This window comes from Thamnophis sirtalis, unplaced genomic scaffold (genome assembly GCF_051295495.1).
Source record: "Thamnophis sirtalis isolate CommonGarterSnake01/CBP01778 unplaced genomic scaffold, rThaSir2_p1.2 scaffold_7, whole genome shotgun sequence".
NCBI classification, from domain to species: domain Eukaryota; kingdom Metazoa; phylum Chordata; class Lepidosauria; order Squamata; family Natricidae; genus Thamnophis; species Thamnophis sirtalis.
The window spans coordinates 71,240,871-71,253,086 of NW_028261387.1; positions in this window are offsets into that span (position 1 = coordinate 71,240,871).

Here is a 12,216-nt window from a genome sequence, read left to right on the forward strand (position 1 = left end):
TAAATTATTTCTCCACAATGTTCACTTTTATTATTATTGCCAATATTACAGCAAATGCATTTTTTTTGCCTTGTAAACAAGATTTTGCTTACAGCTAAATGAAAAGAAGTAAAGTTAATCATGTTGAAATAAGAGGTTTAAAACCGTAATCCAGGGGTGCTGCCTCAACAGATACTTTTTCACAATTAAATGGTCTTCCTGGAGGATAGGCAAATATATAACAAGTTCAAAATCTCAAGACCTTTTCCCTCCTAGTGATCTTCAAATGTTTCAGTTAAGCCAAATTTTAGATTTTCTTGAGAGAAGGAGGGGGAAGGGGAGGGGAGAGGGAGGAGAAGGAGAAGAATTATTTATGTGATGCATTGGTCCTGTGGCTTCAGGTTGCCCAGTGCCTATGGTGAATACTTGTAATTGGGAGGATATAGCTAGTTTAAGGTCGTGCTGTGAATATATTGCATTGTAGCCCAGATATGTCCCAATTCACATATGAGACACTTAATCATTATGCTTTGACACTTTGTTATATCACATATTCAGTTTTGCTTCTGGCTTCTGCTCAAGTTCAGTTGATGATGTATACAGATGAATCCATCAGACGGCATGGGATTTGCCATTATATCTTTTTTGATCACCTGCTGTCTTGTAATGCTTTCAGAAACAAGAGTTTCCACAGGTAGATGCACTGATTACATCCCCCTTCCATCCATAATTCACAGGGGGAATGAACTAAAACAGAGTATCAACTTGTGGAAAATGTGCATAACCTAATTTATAGATCATAAATGCAAATTCAGTAATAATTTGAATTAGTAACAGAAGATTATAATGAGAGTTAGTGGGAGAAAGCCTGCTCTATCCAGATAATCCATGTATTTGACCTACACATGTACTTTAACAGGCCTAGACAGAACATACTTTGTGAATATTTTTCTACTCTGGCAGATTTTGGGCTTATTAAATCAATTATTATTGTGCTTGTTGCTCATAGCTGCTAACTTCCTGCTGCCGCTTTATGAATTAAAATCAGAAAGCTCTTCAAGTAGAAAATTGACCTTTGATGGTCCTTTGGGCATAAGATGCTATCAAATAGCCAATGTTCTTCTATAAAATAGGATTCACCACATTAGCATGTCTTTTTAACTGGAAGCACTATGGACTGTACTCGAGTCCTTCTATATATATTATATGCTATATCTTCATAAGTGATGTTCTTTCTAAATCATAGAACACTTACAAGTATGTAAGGTTTTCATATCAGTGCAGCAAATATAAATAATTTCTGTTTGCTATGCACCAGAATCAAAATTAATCTGCAAGAACACAGAACCTGTCTTACACTAAAACAAACCGCTGATCTGTTTGAATAAAATCCGGTTTATTTTAACTAGCAAGACATCCTTTTCAGACCTATCTGTATGCAGGAGACTGAAGTTGAAACCTTAGGCATTCAAAGTAAGTGTTCCATCAAAGGATTTTATTGTGATATTTACTTGAATTTCCCCTTTCTTTACATTGCATCTTATATCAATCTTTCTCTTCCATTTTTTGTCAATTAAAGTTAATGGCCCGTAAGTTGAAATGAACACAAGAAATTGAAAATACTTAAATAATTTGATATTGTAATTAAAGAGATTATCTATATTAGATGAAACATTATTGTATAAAGCAAGTGGTCATTTTAAATAATGAACTACATTTTGAATGTCATCCCTCATATGGGGATACAATGGAAACAGTCTCCCATCCTTTTTCCCAGTTATAAAATTGTACTGGCTTTAGCCATGAAGATCTGGCTCTCTAAATATGCTCTGATATACAGCCTATAGACTAACTTCTTTCTGAGCAATATTTTCCTTCCTTTTTTATTTTTAAGAGGCTTTAGAGTAGAAATTTATCTCTGCTGAACCTTTGTTTAAAAGTCATTATTTCTACTTGGAACATGGAGTCCAGAAAATAAAACTCAATTTTATTCTTTCAGATCTGTTCATTCAGATTATGCATTTGCTTTTAATATTCTGGAATAAGAAATCTTTCTGGAAGAGCCTGCATGATCCCTTGGCCATACTGTTAGCTGATATAACCTGTCATGGATTTATTGACTTCACTCTGCTTGAACTTTGCCAGCTGAAAAAACTGGCACTTTTTACCCTTTTGTTTTTAGAGTGTCATAACTCAGGATTTCTTGTCCAATTCACTTTAAATTTTATAGAGAAATTGGCTACAAATCTAAACTAACAAATTCTGAGTCTGAGAGTACATATATTCTTGGCCATTTTAGATGTCACAATATAGTTTACAGCACAAGAAAGAGACACCTTCTTAAAATGGAAGGTGAGCTGCAAAAAAAAAAGTACATAAATCTGTATCTTGAACGACTGAAAGACACAGACTGTCCTATTGAAAATTTTGGACTTTTTTATCCAGTGACTTTTCATTAAATTTGTAGGTTTTGCGAGGAAAGATTGGTATAAATATCCCTTATGCTTGCTAAAATAAATCTGCCTTAAACTAAGGTTTGCAATAATTTAGAACAATTTTCTAAAATTATGTCAAGATATAAACATCCTACTCATCTCTGAATAAAAGAAAAAAACACTGATTTTATGTTCAGGTTAAAACTTTCATTTCAGAAACTGAGATGCACCATTACAACTTATTTTTATGTATCCTGGTCATCTCTGATGAGACAGGCAGCACATATATTTAATAAATAAATAAAAACCACTTCTTCAAAGCAAGAGTTAATTCAAAAGGCCCGAATGTGATTTACACATCAAAGTGAAATAAATAGTAAAGCATGAATGCTTTTTTATAAATGTTATCAACATACAAACATTTTATTGCTGATTAGGAAAAAAACTCACGTGATTTTGAGAAGCCCTATTGGACACAACTCTCTTTCTAGCTCCATGATAGTGAACCTTTGGCAGGCATACCGGAATTGGCACGCAGAGCCATCTCTCCAGGCATGCAAGCCACCACTCATTGTTCTTCCGGGTTCCAGTGCATTAGCCAGCTGGTTTTCACGCATGCAGGAGTGCCGGAAACCAGAAGAGCAGCCGCCCAGTGCACATGCACCTGCCGGGAAGATGATCTTCCGGTTTCCGGCGTGCACATGTGCACTGGCCAGCTGGTCTTCATACACACATGCATGCCAGAAACCAGAAGACCAGTGTGCATGCGTGCCCAGGAAACTGGAAGATCATGTTTCCGGTGCGTGCATGCGCACTGGGAAACTTCTCTTCTGGTTTCTGGCACACAGGCACGCTCCTGTTTTAGCACTCAGTGCCCAAAAGGTTCACCAACACTGTTATAGCCAATCAGTGTAGAATTCCTATTCTTCCTACAGTTTTGTGAAGTGCACCAAAAAAATATCTACATGAAAATTAAGCACAGCACGCATTGAGTGAGCAACCTGTGGATCACAGCAGAGTTCACACGATAGGAAGTCTATTGAGAATCCCTATCACTTGATTGGGAGCTTCTAAAAGAGTTGAAGGCTTTACATATATGAATTTTACTCCTTCATCTTGAATCACAACATGAACCTTATGTAAGGATGCTGAGAGACAGAAACAGACCAACAGAGAGTCCTGAGAGAAAGAAAATATATTCAGTTTGAGGGGAATTATAATTATATAATTTCACACACACTTTTGAGATTTCACTTCTAAATGGCTGCTCGGGTGAAGGCTCTTTTGCCTTTTTAAGCAGTGTGTCTAAAGGAAAACTCACTGAATATTCAACCAAAGGGACTTTGTACCTTCATGTTCAAAAAAGTGCACGTAGCTACCCTTCCTCCCTCATTCCCCCACCCAGTCATAGCTTGTATCTTTTCTCATTACAGGCAGCGGCCCAAAACCAATACAAATTAAATAAATATCCTGCTGAGAGCTTTAGGTTTGAAAATAACCTTTTTGCTGTACAGATGTGCACTATCTACAACTGCCTCAGCCATCTTTATTTGCCATTTATTTATTTATTTTAAAAATATTAAAATTAAAAGAAGAAGAAATTAAAGTCTAAATATTATCAGGGAAGCAAGTGTTTGCATTTGTGCACTTTGATTCCATTTTCCCTCAGCATGCCATGTGCTTTCATCCTATAATGGGTCTTCTTTGTGAATCCCCATCTCCTCCCACCTCACAAAATAACCACAACTCAAACAGTCAGAGACAGATCAAGACTGATAAAAACACTAATCAGTAGCTCCATTTACAGATACATATTAATGGATACAGTGCAATTTTGCTTAATGTCTTGCTGTCTTCTTACTACTGCAGTTCCCATCGGTGCATTCTCACATAAGAGGCTTTGCCAGATGGAAAATAAAGCTCCATTTTTATAGATATTTCTAGGCAGAAGAAACATTTGGTTTGCATTAGTTCTAAATGTATAATATTTATTGCCTGAACTATTTTGTCTTTTATAGGAAGGATAAGAAGAACAAAAATCGGCCTGTAACCGGGAAAAAAAAATTTTTTAGAAAATAAAATCTGCTAACAGCAATTTTTATGGTCTAAGCTTGTAAGGTTTCCATGCATAATACAGTAATAAATAATGGAGGTTGCTTAGATATATTTACATTTTGCATCATTTGTTACCTAAACTCAAATTGCACAGTATGTTTTAGAGCAGGGGTATCAAACTCGATTTAATTGAGGGTCACATCAGGGTTGTATTTGACCTTGGGGGTCAGGGTGTGCATGGCCAGCACGACATCACTCGGGGGCGCCTGTGGTGGCCCATGTCCTCTGCCAGCAAAAAGGGTGTCCCAAGCTCCGTTTTTGGCTGTGACAGCTTCCTGCAACCCTCTGTCAGCAAAAATGGAGCTCAGAAGGGTCACATGTGGTCCTCATGAGCTCTATTTTAGCTGGCAGAGGCACCGCAGGCTGGTCCTTTGATGTTTCCAGGGTGGCCTCATGTGCCATCCCATGGGCCGGGTCCAGCCTTTGGGCCTTGAGTTTGGCACCCCTGTTTTAGGGAACCTACTAGCTATCCCAAATATGACATATTAAATATTTCCTTTTGATAAATAATGCAACTGGAACACTGTTTCCCTGAAAATAAGACCTCCCCAGAGAATAAGCACAATCGCATTTTGAACGCATGCACTAAAATAAGCCTTCCCCCCAAAATAAACCCTCCCTTAAAATATTGCAACACAGCAACAGCCATGAGGTGACCATGCTTTCCGCCTCCTGCACCTCAAAAATAATAAGACCTCCCCAAAAATAAGGCCACATGCTTATTTCAGGGGTGAAAAGAAAATAAGACCCTATCTTATTTTCAGGGAAACACGGAAGCAAGTATGATAAAAACATAGAATGAGTTTTAATTAAATGGCCATTTTCCTATTACCGGTATATAAATAAATAGGATCAAATAAGTTTTGCTCTGGAAAACCAATGAGGTTTATCAGAAATGCTAAGGGTTGACTCAGCCTTCCATCCTTCCGAGGTGGGTAAAATGAGGACTCGGATTGTTGTTGGGGGCAATATGCTGACTTTGTAAACCGCTTAGAGAGGGCTGAAAGCCCTATGAAGCGGTATATAAGTCTAACTGCTATTGCTATTGCTATATTGCTAATATTTGTAGGATCAAACTATAAGTCTTTGTTTCATTATAGAAGCAGCCAAGGAAGAAGGATGTGTGGGGGGGGAGATGGACGCAATTATGTATAGAGACTCCAGACCCTTTTTTGTGTACTTCATGCATCTAATACTTAAAAAGGCACATTTTTTAACAGGACACATGCAGTTGTCATATTGTATTTGGTCTCTTCCTCTGGGTGCTCCTATTTTATTAATTAGCCTACGGATGACTATTCCTTATTTGAAGTTGAAATACACTCAGAGCAATATATAAGAGGAAGAGGAAGTAGGATAATTGTATAAAATATAATTTCCAATGTTTATATTTTAAATATAAAAAAGAGTGGGTAGGGAAAATCCACATAGTGGATCTTAAAATCATTTGGTATAATTGGGGATTCTTTAACAATAAGCAAAATAAAATAATCTTACAATCTCCCTGATGATGTTACTTACTGGGGTATGAAATGTCTGCAAGCAAACAATCGAGCTCAAGAATACCAAGAACTCCATAATCTTACCACCCTGTAGGTGAAGAAGGTCAACCTATTCTCCAAACACCTGAATGTAGGACAAGAAACAATGGGTGGAAATTAATCAATTTAGAACTAAGAAGAAATTTTCTGACGTTAGAACAATTAATCAGTGGAACAACTTGTCTCCAGAAACTATGGATGTTCCAGCACTAGATGTTTTTAAGAAAAGATTAGACAACAATTCGTTTCAAATGATATAGTTTTCTGCTTGAGCCAGGAGTGGAATAGAAGATCTCCAAAGTCCCTTCCAACTCAGTTATTCTGTTATCACTCATTTAAAAATGGGATATCAATAAAGTCTTTAATTAGATGGTACCTGTTTTTTCTCGGCATTATTTAACTACTCAGAAAAGTCAAGGCACATTTGACCCTAGAAACAGAGCAGGCCTACCTGGTTGTCAATTGCAATTCTACTAGGAAATAAAAAAGGGAACAGCTACAAGTCTGCAATTTTATGAAGCCCCCAGATGTCCCCCCAAAAGAATGGCTAGGATTCCATGGGCTTGCTACGTTTTGTGTGAATTTAATAGTTTCACTCCAAAATATCAGACACTTTTTCACAAGAATATCAATTATTTCTAAGACATAGCAATCTGTGAGATGTGTTGGATTAAGAAGTAGGAAATGATCTGAAGGACCCAGTGAGTAATTAAAATTCTAGATTATTTTGATCCTGGTCCAACATTTTAACTTCAGCATTGCATGGTAATTTTCCTTTTTTGTTTTTTCTTATCCAAAAATGTAAGAGTTATTGAGTGGGAGTTTACAAGTATTACATCGTGTGTATTTACATTAAAATATTTCATTACGTATAATACTCTCTGTTTTATGCTAGCCAATATTTTCACCAGCATTTTTCCTCACCTCTGTTTGAGTTTACAATAAGCAAGTAATTATAAGCTTTTATAAATATAGGTTTTGAAAGAAGTCCAGACTATAGAGCAATATAATTAAATAGAGGCCCTAACCTGACCGTGAGCCTCTCTCTATACTGCACTTAGTAGAACAATTAGCAAAGTCTCAATATGGATTAAAAAGTTCTGCTGTTTGAATGAATGTGGAAAAAGCTTCATATATTGTCTTCCACAGAAACTTCACAGATTTTGATCCCATCAGTAACCCTGTTGTGTCTGACACTTACATGGACATATTGAATGTGTCTGGAACAAAATTCTGCTCAACCTATTTCCACAGGAGACTATATTGAATAATATTAATGATGGGGAAAAAAGTAGAAAGATGGAGACTGGCTTGATCACTTAACTTTAATTCTCTCATAATATTGGTTTCATTGAAGCTCAGTTCAAAACAACATCAAATAATTTTTATATATTCCAAGGAGTGTAATGTTGGTTTTCAACTTAATTTGGAATGCAGTTTGATCAACAGTTATTGGCACTAAGAGATGTTATTGTTGGAAAACCTATCATATGGACTTGGGTCTTGTGTTCTCCCACAGTTTGACATATGGCATGTATTTTTTTTAAAAAATAACGTTCATAAAACATCTGTTAGAAATTAGAGAGTAACACATTTAAGATGTATTAAAGTGCACTCTGATTAGTATTTCAGCAATAAAAATAAGGTATTCTGACTGAACTGTCTGTACTTTCACGCATCTGCCAACCATCTGAAATTTGCAAACACTTCTCAATAAATGTTCTTTGTACTTTCAAAAAAAAAACCATAGTAGGAAAAAAATTGTGCCCCAAGTGGGTAGTTTCTTCTAATACTTTCTAAAAGAAAAAAAAATCAGTAAAGGGCGATAAACACTGAGTGATTGAATGAGATGATAAACTATCTTTTTTTAAAAATCCAACTTGCTGAAGTTTGGTATATGAACCATAACACAGTGCTTCATTCACATAAACCTCAATACTTAGGCAAAAGTGTGGGAAGCATTTTCACAATAAACCAATGCCAGTCACCAATAATTGATGGTTTATTGGCCAGTGGATCAAAAGAATAATATGAAGTCTACATATTAAAGGTAAAGAAGCTATGTCTTCAAAAGAAATGTCCCAAAGGCCTTGATATGAGTTTACCCTCACTTGCTATATCAGTGATGACAAACATTTGGGCTCAGCATGTCAAGGGAAACAATTTTCTATATCCGACACACCCCATTTAGGCTACCTTGAACATCAGCAGTCAGCTGCAGCACCAAGGCTGGGCCTGAAAAAGCAGCTCGAACCTCAGCTTCAGCCCTAGCCTCATTGCTGTCACTCAAAAGTGGCACCTTGTGCCACTTCTGAATGTGTGAGAGCCTTGGGGAAAGGTTGATTGCTCCCACAGTTCATCACTCACTAGAATCTCCTGTGTATCGCTTACCTTCAGGTCCCTCAGCTTATACATGACTGCCCTGGGTTGCCCAAGCTGTTTATTCTTGAAGCAGCTTTGGAGAATGCTCATCTGTAGCCTCTGTAGCCTCCAAAAACCATGTGTAAGTGCAACCCACTCTTGCATGGTTTTTAGAAGTTCTGGAGGGTCAAAGGCCATGCAAGAGTAACTCTATCCTCATGCAGCCTCCACAGCTTCCAAAAATCACACTGAGAATGGGACATCCTTTTGAGAATAGTTGTTCGGTATCAGTGATCATACAGCTTCCTCATATAGATCAGTGATGGGATTCAAAAATTTTTACTACCGGTTCTGTGGGTGTGGCTTGGTTGGCGTGGCAGGGTAAGGATACTGCAAAATCCCCATTCCCTCCCGATCAGTAGGACACGGGAGGCAGAGAATAGATGGGGGGGAGGGTCAGTCAGAGGTGGTATTTACCGGTTCTCTAAACTACTCAAAATTTCTGCTACTGGTTCTCCAGAACTGGTCAGAACCTGCTCAATACTACCTCTGATATATATCAAACTCTGTAAAGTCCGGTTAGTAGCTCTTGAATTTTATTTTTTTTAAAAAAACAGGTTGAAGTCATGATCTTTGTTAATTATTATACTGATGAAAACTTACTGCAGGGTAAGGAAAGAAACCAAGCAGTTGCAATCTTTAGAGAAATTAGCCATACATAATAAAATATTTCCTTTTTTATAAAAAAAAAGTTAGAAGCATGAGTGCTTTTCTTTCTCTTGCAATTCATACTTTTCATGGTCTTTGGTTTGCTGAGCTCCATTTATTTTGCTTTTGCACCAAGGTAGTACAAATGTACAGTACATCTTTTCACTTCCCTTACAGTACTGTTGTGATTCTTACCCATTTTGTTGCACCTTAGGGCCCAATTCAATGATGAGAATTGATTTTTTGGTACTCCAGTGACCATGAGTGGAAACTGGCTATATTATTTTTTATTGAATACAGTCTGAAAGCATCAACACTCTCTTCAATACCCAGTAATAAAGTAATATCAACATTTCCAAGCTCTTTGTAATTTCATTATTTCAAATCTCTTTGGAGTTTTTTATGGATGTGAATTTTTATATTGACCAAGGTGATTTTTCTCATTTGGCACCTGTGTCTTGGATCGTAATAACTCCTGAAGAAGGCATTTAGCATTCCAGCAAATCTGTATGCATCTTCCTTTGCAGATACCCTTATCTCCAACAGTTGTGACAAAATCTAGTCCAGATTCCCACGAGGGAAGGGAGTGCATTCCATAGAAGCAGGAACAACTCAGTTCAGATAGTTTGTGTGAGAGAAAGATGGTGAAGATTTTTCTTCCTGAATAGTTTCCAGATTATATGCTTAATGGAGGTGATGGTTTGCTTTAGTTTAGCAAGATTCTGTCCATTGGTGAGGAAAAATAAAGAAATCTGCTTGGAAGAATCACAATATGGTTTTTTTGGTTTCTGCAATTTGACTTCAGTTGATTTGAAAATGATACTAAACAAATTCACACTTTGATAACAAAAAGATGGTGTATTTTATGAATGTTAGGAGGAGACAGAGAGAGGGAGAGACAGAGACAGAGAGAGGCAGAGGCAGACACAGTGAATTTTCTAAGAAAATTAAAAATATAGAACAGAATACACTTTATTCGTTGTTATTAGATAACAAATTGCAATATTGGTATCTGTGTATGCCAATATGACTACAGACACTTCTTTTGAGGTCCACCAGGTTTCTTGCCTCTCCAGATTTTTTTTATGTTACTTTTAAGATTAAAATGGGGTGGGAGATTTGGGAGTCTCATAGGTTGCTTAGAAGCAAAGCTACTTAGAATGCCTCACATAAATCTGGGGAGAATCTGAAAATAAACAGACAATGTTCCACACTGTTTCATTCTAGGGGCATGAAGGCATATTGCATATTAATCTACTTTGAATATTTCCCAAAATAAGGAGTTGTTTTGTTGTTGGTCCCATTCTCTGCTTTCACAGAAGAAAATCTACCAAATCCTGCGGTTTCAGGGGCCTAAATTTCACAAAATTTTAATCTAATTTTTAAAATATTTTGTTAATATTAATTGGGTTTGTGGATACTCTATCTAATTTCCTTTTAACTTTTGTAATATGTGTTTTTTTAATGTTGTACGCCGCCCTGAGTCCTTTGAGAGAAGGGCGGCATATAAATCCAACAAACAAACAAACAAATAATAGAAATAATAGCCACCCAAGCAACAATAATGCCTTGTAATTGTAATTCTTGATCCATTTATTCATACCAACAGAAAAGTGCAGACATTGCAAACACTCCATTTTTCCAGAAATGCATTGCAAATTCATTTTAAACTTATGAACTCATAGTAGTTCTTTTTATATCAGAAGCATAGTTTTTTTTTAAAAAAAAATGGTAGTTCTATTAGTTTGGCTTTTTTATATAGACGAGTAAAGAACTGTACTCTTGAATTACAAATTTGCCTGTGCCTTGGACTTCAAGAAAAGAAAATGTATCTTTGTAATTGATGATACACAGGTTTTGGTTTTTTTTTTTTTAAAAAAAAGAAAGACTTTCTGTAAAGGGAGAAATTTTCTCCCAGAGTGACAAAAGCAGTGATTACTGGGGTAAGGGGAAATCTCCTGCAGGTATTAGTCTTATCGTAAGAAGTGCCAAAGGTCACTATAGCACTTGTGATGTGGAACCGTGATGAAATACTATGGGAAAAAAGAAAGTCCCACAGCAGCAGCCTAGGCATTTGGTGGTCACAGCTATGCACCACTTGTGATCAATGAGTGTGAAGGCAGGGTCAGGGCTATAGCAGTGGGAGATACAGGCACTTTGCAATCTAGCCGGGCCCCAACGAGACGGCTGAAATTCCACGATTCATTTATCATAAACTAGCAATTTGCAAATGTTAGCACTTTTCCCACAGATCATGAGCAGTGAGTGACTTTAATAAAAGAGAGGGAGGGAGAGGGAGAGGAGAGAGCAAAGGAAAGAAGGAAGGAAAGAAACCTTATATAATTAATGCAACTTCCTGAAGCTGCTTTAATTGGGAAAGTGTTACCTTTTTTGTAAGTAATTGCCATGCAGGTTCTTGTCTGGCTTCCAGATTCTGTTGTTTTACATCAGTTTTACATCACTTAATTAGCCACTTGTCTCTGTTCCTGGTATTTTCTCCCCTTTTATCCTTAATTGTTGTTCTGAGATGATTTCCTATTGTGTTTGACTCTGATGATCATTAAAAATTTGAACACTTCTGTTCATTTAGATCCTATGGCATTTTTAAACTTTAAAGAGCTCAAAGGAGAAAACCCTGGAATTAAAAAAAAAAACAAGGATGAAGGACTCGTACAAAAACACATCAAGTTGCAAATAACTATAGCAGTTCTATATTTACATGTATATGTTTAAGGTAGAAGGAGGTAATATCCTTCTACCTTAAGCTATTTTCCCAATTTAATTTTTTATATCAGGATTACATTCTAAAGATAAAGGCTTCCTCACGTCAAGCCCAGTTTTCTTGGCAGAAATACAGTTTGAAATTGCCTTCTACAAGGATATTTTCCCCTACTCTTCAGCCTATCCTACAACCTTGAGATCTCCTGATGCCAAGACATCCATTTGCTAATCTGGTCTGACCCTGAATAGCTTTTTCAAGATTAGCCAAAGTTGGCATACTAGTCACTTTCCAAAATTGTAATCAACCTAGCTTGGATCAGACTTGGTCCTACTTAGATCTAAAAATAGACCTAATA